Source organism: Coptis chinensis, chromosome 1, assembly GCF_015680905.1.
Source record: "Coptis chinensis isolate HL-2020 chromosome 1, ASM1568090v1, whole genome shotgun sequence".
NCBI lineage: Eukaryota > Viridiplantae > Streptophyta > Magnoliopsida > Ranunculales > Ranunculaceae > Coptis > Coptis chinensis.
The window spans coordinates 84,922,011-84,942,553 of record NC_141456.1 but is presented as its reverse complement, the minus strand read 5'-3'; the positions used below and the strand labels follow the sequence as shown (position 1 = coordinate 84,942,553).

Here is a 20,543-nt window from a genome sequence, read left to right as displayed (position 1 = left end):
TTTTGTTGTTGTGGTTAAGAGGCGGAAGGAAGTGACGACTGGGTTGTTGTTGAGATTCTAGGCATTCGCCTAGAATCCATCCGATGTCACCCTGCAGGAGTCCCAGCATAATGGGGTAGAACCATTGATGCACGAGACAGTTATTGGAGGGACTACAATGCAAGATCGCATTGTGTTCGACAGGCTTCCCTTAGGACCAACCAGCTGGCTACTGACCCGGTGGATTGGATCGGGAGAACGATCAAGGGAAGGGGAAGGTCGGCGATATCGGCTGAAGCTGCCTCCATATCTTATGGATACTCCAGAGCGGAAGTATGACTTACGCATCTTAGAGTTTTTCTTGAGCATGATTAGGGGAGTAGGGAGGTATGTTGCCCTCTCCCGTGTTGATAACAAAGATCATGCTCAAGTTGAGAGAAGAGCAGCGGCAGCGGTATTGATCGGACATACATCACTCTCCACTGTAACCCTCGCATCTATAAGGAGTGTGTCCAACGGGTTTGGAGATTGGCTGAGGATAGAGAAGAAGAAAAAGAGGATGGAGGAGCTGAGAATGCCGAGGAGGCTGGGGGACATCAGGATGCCTCCGAGGATGAGGAGGACTTGACCTGTTTTGACGCGGATGCCTTGGAGAGGTGCTGGACAGATGCAGAACGCATGGTTGTGATCCATCGAGGCATCGCGTTAAGCTTAACACTATCTGTGAAGACCTCCGGACTCGACAGCAACGATGCATCACAACCGAGCTCCCGTACCGAGAGAGAGGGCGAGAGGTGGGAACAAATGGAGCCGAGCTAGAAGCTTCGGCGCCGGTTCGGGACGAGATTCGCGACACGATTCCCACCTCACGGGGACTCTCTTCGAGGACACACCATCGAGGGCACGACCGTCGTCGCCCGAAGGGCGAATAGTGGTTGGCTCTTGGGGAGCTTCGGGGAGCGATCTCGGAGCATGTTCCCTCCGGCACCAGTTCCGGAGTAGCTAGGGATAGTATAGTTTTATGTTTTATGTTTTATTTGTAATTTCATTATTGTTATTTATTTTAATGCAAGTTTATTTCCATAAGTTGAATTTTGTAGTGAAATGTACTCCGCATGAATTATTTTTAATATAATGGGTCATTTTCATTATGCGTGGTTGTTTAATATTGACCCCACCTTCCCAACTTGTTTGGGGGTGGTTTTATCAATTCAAGCATCATTTTTATAACCCTCGTGTTAGAATTTATTGCGGAGTTAAGGTGAAAATTTGGCCGTTTCGGCATATTTATGATTGAGTATCATTGTAGGATGAAATCTAGATTAAATAGGTACATTCTATCATAAAATCAACCTAAAAGATACTGGGTTTAAATTAGAATCAAGGATATGAGTTGTTTCCGTTTTCGGGTTTGGAAATTTTAGGATTTAAAAGCTGCCGTAATTAGTTTTGGCAACTTCGATCCATTTTAGCAACTTTAAACCTATATAAACTTGATACAATCTATCCTCACAACTCACACTACACCTAAACTCCATCACTCACCTTTCACTCCCGATGATTCCCTCGTTTGGCTCATTTTCGAGTTTACGCAACTCAGAGCACTTTCGCCTACATGGCCTTTTTTCGCTCTGTATATTTTTTGAGTTTTTGTCGAGGCTCGGCCCAAACTGAAGCGCGACCGGCTCAAACACCGGAAATTTCAATTTCTTGAGGCGACCGGCATACGACTTCCGTGGACCAGAAAATTTCCAGTTTTTCGCGCGTAGTATCCGGATCATTCGCAGCTATTCCAAAGCATAATTTTGAGATGACATCTCCAACATTGATACCGGAACAGTCTTTCGAAGATTTGTTCCAAAGCACTACTTATGGTGCTTGGTTTCGCGAAGCGATCACATTCGTTGGTTGGGAGCCGCTTATGGTAAGATCGGATGCACTTTATTCTCCAACACTAGCATCTTATTTTTACGATAACTGCATTTTCTTTGAAAGACCAGATGGAGAACAAGTGTTCTCCATCAACATTGATAATGAACCAATGGAAATTACCAGGTTCTTGCTAGCATTTGTTCTTGATCTGGCTATGCCATTTGAAATACAAGACCCATGGTGCTATTAGGTCGATAATATGTATGTCTACATTTACGAGTTTTGCATGAGTCGTATAAGCGGGCATTTTTATTATTATTGAGGACCAAGGGGAATATAACGTCGCTATGGTAGCCTTGTCCATGAACATAGGAACTGTTATGTTTTGGATCATGCTAAACATTTTAGGGAATGGCGTTTTCTTACGTGAATGATACCACTTGCGGCGTCTTCCTTGCTTTAGCCACGGGACGTATGTGTCATGACCTTCCCGAACCTTGATGTCTAGTTTAGCTTCGATCCCATAGCATGAGGCATAAGTACCTTCTTATGCCCGTTCTAGTTTCTCGTATTATGCTATGTTTCTTTTCTGTTTTTTTGTACACGCTTCACGCGGATTGGATTACGGCCGACAATCGCATCGACCCACCAATAGTATTATTCGATCTTTCCGGTGCAATGACTTGGCAAGGGTGGAGGATACAACCTCATCTGGGTTGCACCCTACACCCCGTCGGACCAAGTGGCTCTTAATAGGTTAGCAATCATAGATGATAAATGGCGGGAAGCTGGCAAATTATCATGGCATGGCAGCCGCGAAGGAACCTCACTTCTTTATGGAAGAAAAGAATGAGGAAGATGATGGCCAGTAATCGCGGGGGATAAGGTAAGTTTTCATTCTAGTTAGTTGTGCGCTTATGTCCCAAGCAATTTCATTCTTGTTAACCCCATAATGGGTAGAACTCGTATAGAGTTGTGTCAGTTTTTATTTCCTATATTAATACGTTCTAACCTTGTTTTACAGATATTCCTGAATTTCACGCGCTTCAATGCTATTTTTCCTGCCCTCTTTATTTAAATGCTTTGAGGACAACACATGCTTCTTGTTTGGGGGGGGGGGGCATAGAAACACGTGTAATTAAGGCATCTGTTAGGATATAGATAGAGTTAATATGCATTTGTTTTCTAGTTAAAATTTTAAAAATTCAAAAATATAAATAAATAAGTTCATGCTATACACTTAGGAATATTGGTATTGTTTCTTTCTCCATGCTCTTAACAATCTAGAAGTCTCACGTAGCTGTTGCATCAGAATAATTGTTAGAAACTTAGGTTAATATATAGGTAATACTCTTTGCATCTATCTATAAATATATTGCATGAGTATCTATGATTGTTAGCAGTAAGTTTCTGAAATCTAGGCTAGAGTACTTATTCTACAAATCCTGTGAGAATATAGCCTAAAGCCTTATATGAGCAAAACATTTGAGAAATGACACAAGGGAGAAGTAAAATCCGGATAGAGATATCACACGTCCACTTGCTTGATCACTATGCCATATCCTAAAGAGAATTTAGGCCATCTTTGGATCGATATAGCCAGAAATTCAAACCTATGAATTATTTTCCGCTAGTCGCCCCTCTGAGCCTTTCTTTAGCCTTCCATAAACCACAAATCCTTTACCCTGTTACAAAAATAAAACAAAAAAAAAAAAATAATAATAATAATTCAACCCACCCAATTTAGAATAAGTCTGAGAATAGAATGAGGAAGAAAGAAGAAGAGAAAAACTTGTGTAAACAAAAGTTAGTTAATTGCTTCAGAAAATAAAGAAAAGAAGTTTCCATCCAAGGAAAAGAAAAATAAAAATAGAAATAAAATAAAAACTCCAAAAATAGAATAAAAGGGTCAAAAAGCAAAAAAAAAAAAAAAAAAAAAAAAAAAAAAAATATGGCTAAGGATGGAAACAAAGTGTAGAAGCAAAAGTAAATAACAAGGTTTTCTCTAGTTACATAATATGAAGACTCTATTATCTCGGACTTGTCCTTTTGAATATCCATTTCCTTCCTTCTTAAACCATCTCCTAATCCCCGCAACACCTAATAAAGACCTCTAGCTCAATTAGGAATAGGCTAGTGTGATAGTAAGTGGCAGATGTGTTTGATCGACTCCGGCTTCCTTGTTGTCATTGAGATTGTAAGGTAAAGTGTGCCCACTGCGCACTAGAGTAGCTAAACTTGAGTGGAAAAATCAGAGTGTTGTATCTTGACTATTATTGTGAGAACCTACTTAAGGACGCTATTCCGAGTTTCAGAAACGGACCTGCTAGACATTTCATAGTATTACTCATTGTATATATGTTTATTATAGATGATTGATTATTATGCATATATTAGCTTAGGTTTTTGACTTGGTTATTCTTGTTCATAGCTAGTGAGATGTATAGATAGTTTGGAGCATTAATAAGGAAACAATAGTTTTATTTCTTAGTCGTTGTAGTATAGATGAAGTTTGTGAGTACCTTCACTGGAAAACTCTCACGAGGCTATAACTCGTCCACTAGGGAATTCCTAGTGGTTTAAGGCCTTGTTGCATATGGTCAATGCAATCGCACTCGGCGAAACGAGAAGTAGATAGAACTCCATTTTTGGTCACTTATGTTAATTTCTCATCTTTGCTTGAGGACAAGCAAAATGCTGTTTGGGGTGGTTTGATAAGAGCCCAAAATGTAGTTTTAACCCTTTAACATCATACTTTTTAGACCAATTATGTGAGTAATAATTAAGAGTTAACACCGATTCACGTGTTTTTATGCATTTCAGGCTTCAAAGTCCATTATGTGCAGAAATGTGCCATTTTAGTGAGATAAAGGAGCAAATGTCAGTTACTAAGGAGTTCCGTAATTAAAGGCCAAGTTTCGAGAAGACAAAGCCTTTCTAAAAGCCCGGTCAAAAGCTGAAAAGTCGACGGGCGAAACAAAGACACAAAAAGTCGAGAACTTCGAAGGACATATCTTTGGACTCAGACCTCGGAATGGGGTCTACCTTATGTCAAAACGACCGGCTCGGAAAGAGCTTTCTAATGGTCTAAGCCTTGACCCAATCAGAAGAGCAAAAGTGGACAAAAAGTCTGTTGAAGCCAACTGCAGCTGAAGAGGCCTTTTTGGACTGAAAGAATTGGGTTTTGGGCCTGATTCTCTGGCCCAAAACATGGCTCCAAGCCCATGCACGATATTTGGATCTGAATGTATAAAAACAAAAGTTTAACTCTTTGTTAATGGTAGATAGTTAATGGTAGATAGTTAGACCTAGAAATAGATTAGATTAGTAGCCTCCATTAATGAATTCTAGATCTAGTTTTTCATGTAGATTAATTAAGTTTAGTTCCATTTCAATTATTGTATTAGATTAAACCTTTGAATCTTGTTCTTCATTTTGATTAGATCAATAAAGTAGTATTTTTATCAATTTCGATTTTGTCATTTCCATTCCTAGATCTAATTTCAATTCCTGTCTTTATTTCATTTGAGTCATTAAATTAGATTTCATTATTGTTTAATTAAGTAAATTTCAATTCTTTATATCATGTTTAGTTTAAATGTAATTGGAAATGATTGCGTAATGATTCTCGGCTAAACCTCCATTAGAGGGGTTGAGAAGCCTTGATGAAAGCTTGATTCCGAATATCGTAGAATCGTCGTAATTTCCTTTCCACTCTAGAAACGATTAGTTCACCATGAGAATGGGTTTAATCGTTCACATGCTAGTTATGAATTGGTAGGAATGCCATGTGTAATTAGGGATTAGGAAGAACCAATTGTTCTCTGCGAAGCGATTCAATTCGATTACTGACGATTAAATTGGTTAATAGGATTAAGTCGAAGTTAAGGTGGAATCAATTCCCTCTAACTCCTTATCATCGAATCAACATAGCATTCCCTTAGTTATTCCCATCGTCGACTAGTTGCATTTAGGTGGGTAGTTGCATCGTAGTCTATTTGCCTTTTTCGTAAATCTCTCATTAGACTTTAAGTTTAGAGTACTTACACTTGAGAACATAGCATGCAGAAGGACTAAGAGTGGAACGAATCACTCTACTCCACTATATCTCATAGACTTGAGAGTAGAATCTTTGATAAATATAGGCATTTAAGATAGTTTTAGTTTACTTACGTTTTGATTTCATCGTTCATTTCGTGAGTAGACTATTTATTTCACTTATATCAGACGTCTTTTCCTGGTCTTCCTCTGCAAGTGGTATTTGATTGTACCCACTGTATGCATCCATGAATGATAGGAGTTCATTTCCACAAGTTTGATCTACCAGTACGTCGATCCTTGGTATTGGGAAGTTGTCCTTGGGGGTAATATTTGTTGACGTTGGTGAAGTCGATACGGAGTCGTACCTGGCCATTTTTCTTAGGAGCGGCTACGATGTTAGCTAGCCAAGTCGGGTATTCGACTTCTCTTATGAATCCAATATTTTTGAGCTTTTCTATCTCTTCGTTGATGGCTTTTTGAAATTTGAGTGCAAGCTTCCTAGGTCATTACTTGATAGGCTTTACATTTGGATTGACATTTAATTTGTGGCAAGTAACCTGAGGGTCGATTCCTGGCATATCGATATACGACCAAGCAAAAACATCTTTATTGAGAGACAAAATTTGACAAGTTGCTCCTTGAGCTTGGGGTCTAAATCGACCCCTACATAAACAATTTTTGGGTCATCATCTGTGCCTAAATTCACTTTTTCTCCTGGTTCTATTTGTGCTTGCTTCCCGTTGAGCTTGTCTTCTACTGATGTTGGAGGGTTGGAAGCTTGAAGATCTTGCTTCTTTGGGACATCTTTTCCTTTGACGATCTGAGGTTTGGCCGCGGTTGTTGTGCTGACGTGATTGCATCGGTAAACTTCTAGTTGGTTGCTTCTGTGCTCCATGATGCCTCGGGGTCCGGGGAACCGCAGGACTTGGTGTAGGGTTGATGGAATTGCTTGGATCTTGTGAATCCATTGGCATCCTAAAATGGCAGTGTAGAATGACTTGACATCGATCACACTGAAGCGTGTTGAAGTTTTGACCGTGTCCTCTTTTTCTCCAATGGAGACTAGTAGGATGACATCTCCAATGGCATATGTGCGGTCACCATTGAACCCATAGAGTGGTGCATTTGATTCTATCATCACCTTGTCTAGCAGGTGCATGTCTTTGTATGTTTGATAGAAGAGGATGTCGCAGGAGCTGCCTGGATCGATAAGGACTTTTTTTACTGTCCAGCCGTTGATTTTGACATGCACTACCAGGGCATCATTGTGAGGTAGGCACACCTTGTCTAGATCGTCCTCGGTGAATGAAATTGATGTTGTTGTTTGAGGGTTGGTAAGATTGATCACCTCAGCTTTGTGGGAGAGGTGGTAGATTTCTTGAAGCGCTCCTACTGATAAACGTAAAAAGAATAGTTTTACTAATAAATAAAACGATGAAACTCTAAACGTAAGTAAAACTAAACGATAGTTTACGTGCCTAATTTATCAAAGATTTCTACTCTCAATCCTATTGAAATATAGTGGAGTAGATGATTCGTTCCACTCCTAGTTCTTCCGCATGGTAATGTTCTCTACGTATAAATAATCTTAACTAAAGTCTAATGAGAGATTTACGAATTATAAACTAGACTATGATGCAACTACCCACAAGATGCAACTAGTCAACTAAATAAATAACTATGGAAATACTACGTCGATTCTATTATAAGGAATTAGGGGGGATTAATTCCACCTTAACTCAACTTAACTTGCTAATCCATTTAATCGTCAGAATCTGAATTGAATCGCTACGTGAGAACAATTGGTTCTTCCTAATCCCTAATTACACATGGCATTTCTACCAATTCATAACTAGTATGTGAACGATTAAACCCATTCTCATGGTGAACTAATCGTTTCTAGAGTGGAATAGAAATTACGACTATCCTACGCTAACACAAATCAAGCTTTCATCAAGGCTTCTCAACCCCCTCTAATGGAGGTTTAGCCGAGAATCATTACGCAATCATTTCCGATTAAATTAAAACTAAGCATACTATAAAGAATTGAAATTTACTAATATAAATTAAACAATAATTAAAATCTAATTAATAATTAAGAATGATATCAACAAGATTTTAAACTAGATCTATAAATGTAATGACAGAAAATAAATTGAATAATAATAAACTATTTTATTAATCTAATCAATTGAATACAATATTTTAAAGGTTTAATCTAAAACAAGGAATGAAAATGAAACTAAACTTAATTAAAAACATTTAAAACTAGATCTAAAAGCTATTCTAATGGATACTTTCTATTCTAAGCTACTTTTATTTTCAAACCTAACTATCTATCTTTTTCAAAGAGTCAAGCTTTTGTTTTTATACTTTCAGATCCAAAAATCGTGCATGGGCTTGGAGCCATGTTTTAGGCCAGAAAATCGGGCCCAAAACCCAATTCTTTCAGTCCGGAAAGGGCTCTTCAGTTAGATTTGGCTTCAATAGACTTTTCGTCCACTTTTGCTCCTCTGATTGGATCAAGTCTTGGACCATTAGAAAGCTCTTTCCGAGTCGGTCGTTTTGAATAAGGTAGGCCCAATTCCGAGGTCTGAGTCCAAAGATATGGTCTTCGGAAATTCTCACTTGACTTGTCAATCGTTTACGCGTGTTGACTTTTCAGCTTTTGACCGGGCTTTACAAAGGCTTTGTCTCCTTGAATCTTGGCCTTTATTCACAGAACTCCTTAGCAACCGACCTTTGCTCCTTTATCTCGCTAAAGTGGCACATTTCTGCACATAATGGGCTTTGAAGCCAGAAATGCATAAAAACACGTAATCAGTATTAACTCTTACTTATTATTCACATAATTGGTCTAAAAGTACGATTGTTAAGGGGTTAAAACTACAGTTTTGGGCTCTTATCAAACCACCCCCAAACAGCATTATGCTTGTCCTCAAGCAAATATGAGAAATTAGAATAAGTGACCAAAAATGGAGTTCTAACTAATCTCGTTTCGCTGAGTGCGATTGCATTGACCATATGCAACAAGGCCTTAAACCACTAGGAATTCCCTAGTGGATGAGTTGTAGCCTTGTGAGAGTTTTCCAGTGAAGGTACTCACAAACTTCATCTATACTACAACGACTAAAAAATAAAACTATTGTTTCCTTATCCATGCTCTAAATTAACTATACATCTCACTAGCAATGAATATAGAACAATCAAGTCGAAACACCTAAGCTAATATATGCATAATAATCAATCATCTATGATGCAAATATATATACTATGAGTAATACTATGAAATGCCTAGCAGGTTCATTTCTGAAACTCGGAATAGCATCCTTAAGTAGGTTCTCACAATAATAGTCAAGATACAACACTCTGATTTTTCCACTCAAGTTTCACTACTCCAGTGAACAGTGCAGAGGTGGGCACACTTTACCTTACAATCTCAATGACACACAAGGAAGCCGGAGTCGATCAAACACATCTGCCACTTACTATCATAGTAACATATTCTTAATTGAGCTAGAGGTCTTTATTAGGTGTTGCGGGGATTAGGAGATGGTTTAAGAAGGACGGAAATGGATATTCAAAAGGACAAGTCTGAGATAATAGAGTCTTCATATTATGTAACTTAGAGAAAACCTTGTTATTTTATTTTGCTTCTATACTTTGTTCCATCCTTAGCCATATTTTTCTTTTTCTTTTCTTTGGCTTTTGACTCCCTTTTATTCTATTTTTGGAGTTTTTATTTCTATTTTTCTTTTTCTTTTCCTTGGATGGAAACTTCTTTTCTTTTTCTGAAGCAACTAACTAATTTTTTGTTTACATGGTTTTCTCTTCTTCTTTTCTTCACTCATTCTATTCTCGGACTTATTATAGATTGGGTAAATTGAATTTTTTATTTTGTTTTGTTTTTGTAACAGGGTAAAGGAATTGTGGTTTATGGAAGGCTAAAGAAAAGGCTCGAGGGGCTTACTAGCGGAAAATAATTCATAGGTTTGAATTTCTGGCTATATCGATCCAAAAAGAGGGCCTAAATTCTCGCTTAGGATATGGCATAGTGATCAAGCAAGTGGACGTGTGATTTCTCTATCTGGATTTTACTTCTCCCTTGTGTCATTTCTCAAATGTTTCGCTCATATAAGGCTTTAGGCTATATTCTCACAGGATTTGTAGAATAAGTACTCTAGCCTAGATTTCAGAAACTTACTGCTAACAATCATAGATACTCATGTAATATATTTATAAATAGATGCAAAGATTATTACCTACATATTAACCTAAGTTTCTAACAATTATTCTGATGCAAAAGCTACGTGAGACTTCTAGATTGTTAAGAGCATAGAGAAATAAAACAATACCAATATTCCTAAGTGTATAACATAAACTTATTTATTTATATTTTTAAAAATTTTAACTTGAAAACAAATGCATATTATACATATCTATATCCTAACAGATGCCTTAATTACACGTGTTTCTATGCCCCCCCCCCCCCCCAAACAAGAAACATGTTTTGTCCTCAAAGCATTTAAATAAATAGGGTAGGAAAAATACCATGGAAACGCGTGAAATTCTGGAACATCTGCAAAACAAGGTTAGAACATACTAATATAGGAAATAAAAAATAAAAATAAAAAATAAAAAATAAAAAATAAAAAAAACTGACGCAACTCTGTAAGAGTTCCACCCATTATGGGGTTAACAGAATAAAATTGCTTGGGACATAAGCAGACACTAACTGGAATTAAAAACTGACCTTATCTCCCGCTTTTATTCTTCATCCTCCTCATCCTCTTCTTCTATAAAGAAGTGAGGTTCCTTCGCATCTTGCCATGCCATTATAATTTGCCAAGCTTACCACCATTTATCATCTACGGATGATAACCTGTTAAGCGCCACTTGGTCGGATGGGGTGTAAGGTGCAACCTGATGAGGTTGTATCCTCCACCCTTGCCAAGTCATTGCACGGAAAGATCGAATAATAGAATTGGTGGGTCTCACAATGTCGACCCCAACCCAGTCCATGAAACGTGTACAAAAAACAGGAAAGAAACATAGCATAATACGGGAAATTAGAACAGGCATAAGAAGGTACTTATGCCTCATGCTATGGGCTCGTGCTAAACTAGACATCAAGGTTCTGAGAAGGTCATGGCACATACGTCCCTGGGCTAAAGCAAGGAAGACGCTGCAAGTGGCATCATTCACAGAAGAAAAACATCATTCCCCTAAAATGTTTAGCATGATCCAAAACATAACAGTTCCTATGTTCATGGACAGGCTACCAAAGGCGACGTTATATTCCCCTTGGTCCTCGATACGGAAAATGCCTGCCCCATACGACTCATGCAAAAACTCATAAGTGTAGACATGCATATTATCTACCCAATAGCACCATAGGTCTTGTATTTCAGCGGGCATAGCAAGTCCAAGAACAAATGCTAGCAAGAACCTGGTAATTTCCATTGGTTCATCATTAATGTTGATGGAGAACACTTGTTCTCCATCCGGTCTCTCAAAGAAAATACAGTTATTATAAAAATAAGATGTAAGTGCTGGAGAATAAAGTTCATCAGGTCTTATCATAAGCGGTTCCTAGCCTACGTATGTGATCACCTCGCGAAACCAAGCACCATAAGTAGTGCTTTGGAACAAATCTTCGAAAGACTGTTCCGGTATTATTGTAAGAGATGTCATCTCAAACGACCCTCTGGGAAGTACGCGAATCGATCCGGGGAACAACCCTGTAAGACTGGAAATTTATGGTCTACTTGAGGGTCGTGAGTGCTTTCGGTGCTTTTGGATTTACAGTGTTTTGGGCGCAGGTGCGCTCCTCTTGGGCACAGGTGTGCTCAGTGTAAAATTTCTGAAAATGGCTTATTAGAGTGCGCTCCATTTGAAGCGCTTGAGCTCCGAGGTGCTGATTTGTGAAAATGATGAAGAACAACGGGAAACGTGGGAGTGAAAGGTGAGAGATGGAAGTTAGGTGTAGTGTGGGTTGTGAGTGTATAATGAATGAAGTTTTTATAGGTTTTAAGTTGCTAAAATGAATCGGGAAGTTGCCAAAAAGTTTTTACGGCAATTTCCGGAAATACTAAAATTTTCAAACCCGTAACGGAAACAACTCATATTCTTGATTCTAAAACAATCCTAGTATCTGTTAGGTTGAATTTAGGATAAAACTACTTAACTTATCGAGATTTCATCCTTACCAATATTTATTCATAGATATGCCCAGATCGGCAATATTCTCGCCCTAACTCCGAAATAACTTCTAAAAACGAGGGTCATATAAAAATCATGCTGGAATAGATAATACCACCCCCAAACAATTTGGGAAGGTAGGATAAATATTAAACAACCACGCACAATGAAAATAACCGCATTATATTAATTTTTTCATTCAAAGTACATTTCACTAGAAAATTCAAATTACCGAATTAAAACTGACATTAAAATAACTAACAATAATAAAGCTACAAATAAAAATCATCAAGCTATACTATCCCTAAACACGTCGGTACTGGTAGCGGAGGGCACACGCCGGAGATGGCTCCCCGAGCTCGATGGGCGACACCATTCGTCTTTCGGCGATGATGCTCGTGCCTCGATGATGTATCCTCAGAAGGAGAATCCCCGTGAGGTGGAAAGCGTGCAAGCATATCGGCTCGGAACTGGCGCTGAGCTTCTAGCTCAGCCCTCATCTGTTCCCACCGCTCATCCTCTCGCTGGGTACGAATCTTGAAGTTATGGTGGATAGTAGCATGTCAGGTCCTCCTCGTCCTCCGAGTCATTCTCATTTCCGACGTCCTCCTCGTCGACTACCCTATCCTCAGGCAACCTCCAAACTTGTTGGATACACTCCTTATAAATCCGAGGATTTCGGTGTAGGGTGAGGCAAATCCTATCAGACATCGGAGTCGCTCTCAACTTCAGCATGATCTTGGTTATCAAAACAGGGAGAGGTGCAATAGACTTCCCTACTCCCCTAATCATGTTAAGCAAAAACTCTAAGATACATAACTCATACTTCTGCTCCTGGAGTATTCATAGAATGTGAAGGCAGTTCAGACCGATATCGCTAACCTTCTCCTTCCCTATGACATTCCTACCAATCCATCGAAGCTGCGGCCGGTGGTTGGTTCGAGGATGCTGGCGAACACAATGCGAGCTCACATTGTAGTTCCTTTCGGTAACAGTCGCGTTCATCAACGGCTCGACCCCAGTATATTGGGACTCCTGTAACGTGGCATCAAGATGGATTCTAGGCAGACTGCCTAGAATCTCAGCCAACAACCCAGTAGTTACTTAATTCCTCCTCTTTGCCACCGTAACAAAAATTCGATTCCCCTCCAACTCCCTCGTGTTGTAAAACCGTCGGACTAACTCTTCGTGGTAAAAGGCGTCGGTCGAGTACCACAAGTTATTCCAATCTCTACTAATCATTTTGTCACCGTAAAACAGCACGAAGTGGTCGCCAGTAAATGCTTGCTCTGGCAAAATCCGGCGTTGTTGAGCCATTAGAAGTTTTGATAAGGTTAGGGGGTTTGAATAAGGTAGGGGGAAGCAATGAGGGACAATCTCACTAAAAAAACGATGGTGGTGGTGGTGTGGTGGCGCGGCAGTTCTAAGATTTGGATTTTTCGGTGGTTTTTGGTTTTGTAAATTGATGGAGGTGGTGGTGGAAAGGTTTTTAAGAAGATTTGAAATTGATTTGGATGTTTGGCGTGGGTGTAGTTAGGTTTCTTTTTAATTTTATTGTTTGTTAGGGTTTGAAGCTTGGAAGTTTGTCAATAGCGGTTTGGAAGATGAAAATGCACGACTGTTGGTGGAAACATAAGGGCGCAGGTGCGTGAGTTGGGCCCAAGCCCAATTCGAATTTTTGTAGATTTTTAGCGCGACTTCAAACTAACATTGCCGCTTCGTTACCGGGCCGATTTTTGCGAATGAGATATGGAAATGATCAGGAGAGAATTTTCAATCCAATTATCCATAAAACACTCTATTCTGATTGTGGATTACATATAAGATAGTAGAAAATGCCTCGAAGTGCGTGCATGACGTAAGTTATGCGAAGGAATGAACTCTAAATTCATAGATTATGTCAACCCGAATCAGAATACAATTAAACAGCCTAAGCAACTCTAATGGGACATAAAACATTCTAGGACGGAAACACGAACACCCTACCCCCAAACAAATTTTTTACAACAGAGTTTAGAAAAAAAAAAAATTTTTTTTTTTTAAAGTGGGTCTTTTAAAGTCAGATTCCCGAGACTTCCTAGATTACTATGTTTATTATTTAATATTTTTTTACTTTTATAAGGAAAAACAATAAGCAATAAGGACATAATTCACCCCATAGAGAAACATGACTCAAAAATCCGAGAAAACATGCAAGAGTGGAAAATGTGAATTATGTTAAACGTGGACTTAGGATCCGGTACTTACAGCCACACACTCCATAGGGAGGGCCTGGTTACCTTAATGGTGCACTCACCAATATCTGGAAATGAAAGAAAATGCACCAAACACAAAAACTGAGTTGTTTATAGTCAGATACTCAAGACTTTATCTAAACATATGTATGAACATGCAGTTTATCATATATCAACAACCGAAATAGTTGTGGATCATTCCATAAATAAATATCACAAGCAACATACCCAAACACAACCAAGCACCAAGATTTCCTATAACGCAACCTAGTGAAATGAAAACGAAGTCGGATAGACCTATATCGTAACCTAGCATGCACCTTCTTTTTTATCTTTGAACGAGAGGGTGTCCTAGTGAATAAGTGTGGAAAAGTGAATGGTTGTGGAAGATATGGTAGATATGGATAAGTTGTAGAAGGAAAGCATGGAAAAACTGAGGATATGGGTTTAGCACAAAACTCATTCATGGTGTAGGTAGGGACTGTCTCAATTCTGAAAATGAAGGTGTCAAATGGTTTGTCCTTCTGAAGTATTTGTTTGCTAGGAGGATTTAAAAAATTATGAAGCATAGGAGAAACAAAAGGATCGAGTGCAAACTCAAGATTCCTTTGAAAGGGTGGAAGGAGGGGAGTCGAGGCGTATGTTGTGCAAAGTAGTTCTTGATAGGGTGACTCATCACCTGCTCTAAGAAACTCATCTAATTCCTCATCTAGCTTGGTCATATCCACAATACTATGGAATTCCTCTATATCTTTGAGAAAGTCATCTATCTGGTCTTCATCCATAATATGTGTATCGACTAGTGTAGGGATAAAAACGTTAGAGTCTGAACCTTCAAAGGAAAGAAATTTGGGCATCTGATTATCAGGGAACGTGTTGTTAAAATAATCTCGAGCGAAGTTCTCGATCATGCTAACCTCTCCATCCATAGGCTAATCGGGATGGCGTGTCTTTGTTTTAAAAACAATTACTTCAACAGAAAGATGGCCAAAAGACATGGACATCGAACCATCGCGGCAATTTATGAGCGCATTGGCAGTTACCAAGAAAGGACGCCCTAAGATGATCGGGATAGAGTCGTTAGTGACTTTTGTATCGAGGATGACGAAATCAGTCGGATAGTAGAAATCTTGAACCTTTACCAGCACGTTTTCAACCACACTTTTAGGATACTTAATAGACCGATCAGCTAATTGCAACGTCATTTTAGTGGGTTACATCTCCTCTAGACCTATTTGTCTATACAAATAAAATGGGAGTAAGTTAACACTAGCCCCCAGGTCTAATAACGCGATCGTCGTATAGGAATCTCCTAAGGTGCATTATACAGTAGGACGACCACGGTCCTTGTACTTAACAATTCCGTTATGTTCAGATAGAGTTGGGAATTGTCCTGTTAAAAAGGCGTCTTTTGGTATATTGGTCTTACACCTAGTAGTACACAACTCCTTAAGAAACTTAGCATGGTGTGGTAGATTTTTAATAGCGTCGAGGAAGGGAAGGTTTATAGTTAGATTCTTGAAAACGTCCCTAATCTCCTCATAATTTGTATCCCTAGTTAACATGGCTAATTTTTGTGGAAACGATGGTTTCTCTCTATATTTAGCATATGTATCACCTGGATGTTTAACCTTGGCTTTCTGTTTCTTAAGTTGTGTTTAACCGGTACCTCTACACGGTGGTAGGCTCTTGGTTTCTATTTAGATTATCTAGTAAAAAGTAGCATGTGTAGGGTTACTCTTGATGGGGTAACTATAGGCATAGTTACTTTGTTATCAACCACTCTGCCGTAAGCGAGAGAGTGGTGATGGCATTTAGTTCACCTACGTTTTCATTTTCATTACTAGTATTACGGTTACCCTCAAAGGCGCGTTTGTTGTTTTAGGATTAGGTATCGCGTGACCTGGAAACACACCTTTGGGTTGGGCTTTATCTTGGGCCAACTGTTGGCTTAAATTATTAACGGATTGTAGAAGCTGTTGGTTAGATTGAGCCATGGTTTGGAAGAGTTGTTGGCTCACCTGTATGAAGGTGTCAAGACGATCCGGTTGGGTGGGTGTAGTGGTCACGGGTGGTGTGACTGGAACTATGTCGTGTTGATTATTTATGGGCGGATTGTGATAGTTATTATTTACCGGAACGATACCTCTATTAGGATTATAATTATTATAACTACCTTGACTTTGTGCTTGACCTTGTCGAGGTTGTGCTTGGTTGTTATAATTATTATAATTACCCTGACCCAGTCCTTGTCGTGGTGGAGCTTGGTTATAACTGTGCGTTGGCCTAACATATTGATTATTGTACCCTGGAGGTGTGACTTGTTGGTTATTTCTCCAACCGAAGTTAGGATTTTGTCTCCAAGGGGCGTTAGGTTCACTATTAATGGAACAAGCATGTTCATAGGCTATAGAACAGTGGGAGTCGGGATGCTCAGGACTCCAACAGAAACTACATGGATTGGAACTTACATTCATGACGGGGATAGGCTTTTGTTGTACAGAAATGGCCTCTACTTTTTTAGTTAGTGATTCGATTAGAGTTTTAAGCTCGGGATCGTGTTTCATCTCAAACATACCGGCGGCCTTAACTGTATTAGAAAAACTAGCGGAGCGGTGGATATCGTCACTACCCCCTTAGTTGTTATTTCGCTTAGTTTGATCCTCTAAAAATTTATAAGCCTCCGAGGCTCCTTTACTTAGGAAACTACCCCCATTCATTATGTCAAGGACTTCTTTATGGTGGTGTAGAAGTCCTTTGAAAAAGGCACGAACTAACGTGTCTTTCGCTAGGTTATGATGTGGACACTCTATAAGGAGATCGGTGAAACCGATTCCAAGCCTCGAAAATGATTCATGAGGATTTTGTCAAAAGAAATGAATATTGGAAAGCATCTCATCCGTCTTTAGGGGTGGGTAAAATGTTCCATAAACAATTTGAACAAGTTTAGCCCACGAGTCCACGAATTAGGCGCTTTGGGCAGTTAACCAAAGCGCGCTTTATCGGCTAAAGTGAAGGGAAATACCCTTAGTTTAATTTGTTCAGCACTCACCGTAGGATGGTGGAATGTTGTAAGAACTTGTTCAATCCAACGCATGTGCTGATAAGGTTTTTCATGGTCTAAACCATGGAAAATGGGTAACAAATTAAAAATATTTGGGTGGATTTGGAAATCCCCCACTGGGTCTGCAAGAACGATGCAAGATTTGGGGCTATCGCTCAAGGCTTTATAAAAGTCCGAGAGAGGAGTCTCTCCTTCGTCGGGCATTGTGTCAGGTAGAGTATGTGGAATAGTAGCTAGAGGTGCAATGAGTGGTATACTAGATAGGCGTGCTTGTTGATGTTGCCGTGTAATTACGTTAGGTGTTTTTTTTCGACCAGACCTTAATCTCATACAAGGTTAAGACCAAACTTAACTAAACACGGCAACCTCCAAACAATCCTGATATTCTAGTATAAACCTCTAACAGTTGATGCGAGGTGTGGAAGAAAGAAATACCTGATTGCGTCCTTGCTTCGCTAATGAATAGCATCTTGTTTACGCGTGTTTAGTGTATATAACAAGTTAGAACACTAAAAAACTTGAAAAATCAAAGTTCGAAACAAAGTTGTGGAAATCCGGCAAAAATCAGCTGAGGGCGCAGGTGCGCTCCGTGTAAGTTCAAGTTACAGTGTTTGAGCGCGGGTCGTGCTAGGTTTGGGCGCGGGTAGCGCTCAACTTCTAGTACTTTAGCGCAGGTCGCGCTCCTTTGGGGCGCAGGTGCGCTCCGTGCAATTTTTGCGAGGAAGTTTAATGCTGAAAAAGACAACCACAGTTAGAATTGAACAAGGGTGGATGGGTGAAATGGGACTTTAAGAAGAGTACTTATACTACGAAAACAATGCAAAAGTGAAACTAAGATGGCAGCGTCGCCATTTGATAAACGTAAAAAGAATAGTTTTACTAATGAATAAAGCGATGAAACTCTAAACGTAAGTAAAACTAAACGATAATTTACGTGCCTAATTTATCAAAGATTTCTACTCCCAATCCTATTGAGATATAGTGGAGTAGATGATTCGTTCCACTCCTAGTTCTTCCGCATGGTAATGTTCTCTACGTATAAATAATCTTAACTAAAGTCTAATGAGAGATTTACGAATTATAAACTAGACTACGATGCAACTACCCACAAGATGCAACTAGTCAACTAAATAAACAGCTATGGAAATACTACGTTGATTCTATGATAAGGAATTAGGGGGGATTGATTCCACCTTAACTCAACTTAACATGCTAACGACGAATTGTCATAATCCGAATTGAACTGCTACGCAGAACAATTGGTTCTTCCTAATCCCTAATTACACATGGAATTTCTACCAATTCATAATTAGTATGTGAACGATTAAACCCATTCTCATGGTGAACTAATCGTTTCAAGAGTGGAATAGAAATTACAACTATCCTACGCTAACACAAATCAAGCTTTCATCAAGGCTTCTCAACCCCCTCTAATGGAGGTTTAGCCGAGAATCATTATGCAATCATTTCCGATTAAATTAAAACTAAACATACTATAAAGAATTGAAATTTACTAATCTAAATTAAACAGTAATTAAAATCTAATTAATAATTAAGAATGATATCAACAAGAATTTAAACTATATCTATAAATGTAATGACAGAAAACGAATTGAATAATAATAAACTATTTTATTAATCTAATCAAATGAATACAATATTTTAAAGGTTTAATCTAAAACAAGGAATGAAAATGAAACTAAACTTAATTAAAAACAATTAAAACTAGATCTAAAAGCTATTCTAATGGCTACTTTCTATTATAAGCTACTTTTATTTTCTAACCTAACTATCTATCTTTTTCAAAGAGTCAAGCTTTTGTTTTTATACTTTCAGATCCAAAAATTATGTATGGGCTTGGAGCCATGTTTTGGGCCAGAAAATCGGGCCCAAAACCTAATTCTTTCAGTCCGAAAAGGGCTCTTCAGCTGGATTTGGATTCAATAGACTTTTCGTCCACTTTTGCTCCTTTGATTGGGTCAAGGCTTCGACCATTGGAAAGCTCTTTCTGAGCCGGTCGTTTTGACATAAGGTATGCCCAATTCCGAGGTCTGAGTCCAAAGATATGGTCTTCGGAAATTCTGCTGACTTGTGCACTTTTTTGCCCGTGTTGACTTTTCAGCTTTTGACTGGGCTTTACAAAGGCTTTGTCTCCTTGAATCTTGGCCTTTATTCAACTCCTTAGCAACCGACCTTTGCTCCTTTATCTCGCTAAAGTGGCACATTTCTGCACATAATAGGCTTTGAAGCCTGAAATGCATAAAAACATGTAATCAATATTAACTCTTACTTATTATTCACATAATTGGTCTAAAAGTACGATTTTTAAGGGATTAAAACTACAGTTTTGGGCTCTTATCACCTACCCGTCAGCGCTTTTCCTGACCTGAGGTTTCGTCATTGGTGGTATCTGTAATCATGTTGATTACCTTTTCCTCATCGTGGTCGGAGGAGTGATGTCTCCTATTGTTCCTCGACCGACCTAGAGATTTAGATCGTTGGGCTGTTCTGCTCCTGCTTCTATTGTTGGTAGGTCGTTCATGGCTTTGGCTCCTGCTTCCGCGACGGTTGGCATCCAGCTTATGCCTTAGGTCGCTTTTTGGCAAGAACTCTTTCAGTTTGCCCTCTTCGACTAAGTCTTGGAGGTAGTGATTGAAGCTCCAACATTCATTGGTGTCATGGTGGTGGAGTTTGTGAAAATGGTAGTATAGACATTCTGGTATGGCAATCACCTTGTTGATGTTGGGCTTGAAGTATGGTGCTGTATATATCTTTTTCAGGATCTGGCTTGGCGTCCTGGAGAAGTTGGAGAATTCTCTTTTTATGTAGAAAGGCTTGTGGGAGTTGGAGCCCTTGTTGTTGTTGGTGGTGGTGCTGCTGCTGCTGCCTGAGTAGTGATTATTTTCTTTGGGTCCTCACTTGTCGCTTACTGCAAGGACTTATTTTCCCTTGCGGTGGGCCAGCCATTCTTCGTACTTGATGTACTTGTCAATTCTGTGGTACAGGTTGTCTAAGCGTTCTGGCTTGTTGCGCATGAGAGACCCTGCTAGGTCGGAGTCGTCCAGGAGAGCATTAAGTGAATGCAGAAGTTGCAAAGTTGTCCTTTAGACCTGGCTCCATTGAGGGAGTTCTTTCTTGAAACGTCCTAGGAA

General features: G+C 39.2%; 1 pseudogene; it reads left to right on the top strand.

Moving 5' to 3' along the window:
• The window catches only part of LOC147525565 (uncharacterized), a 36,532-nt pseudogene extending 16,250 nt beyond the window's left edge, over window positions 1–20,282 (top strand).
• Window positions 20,283–20,543: the final 261 nt, after the last annotated feature.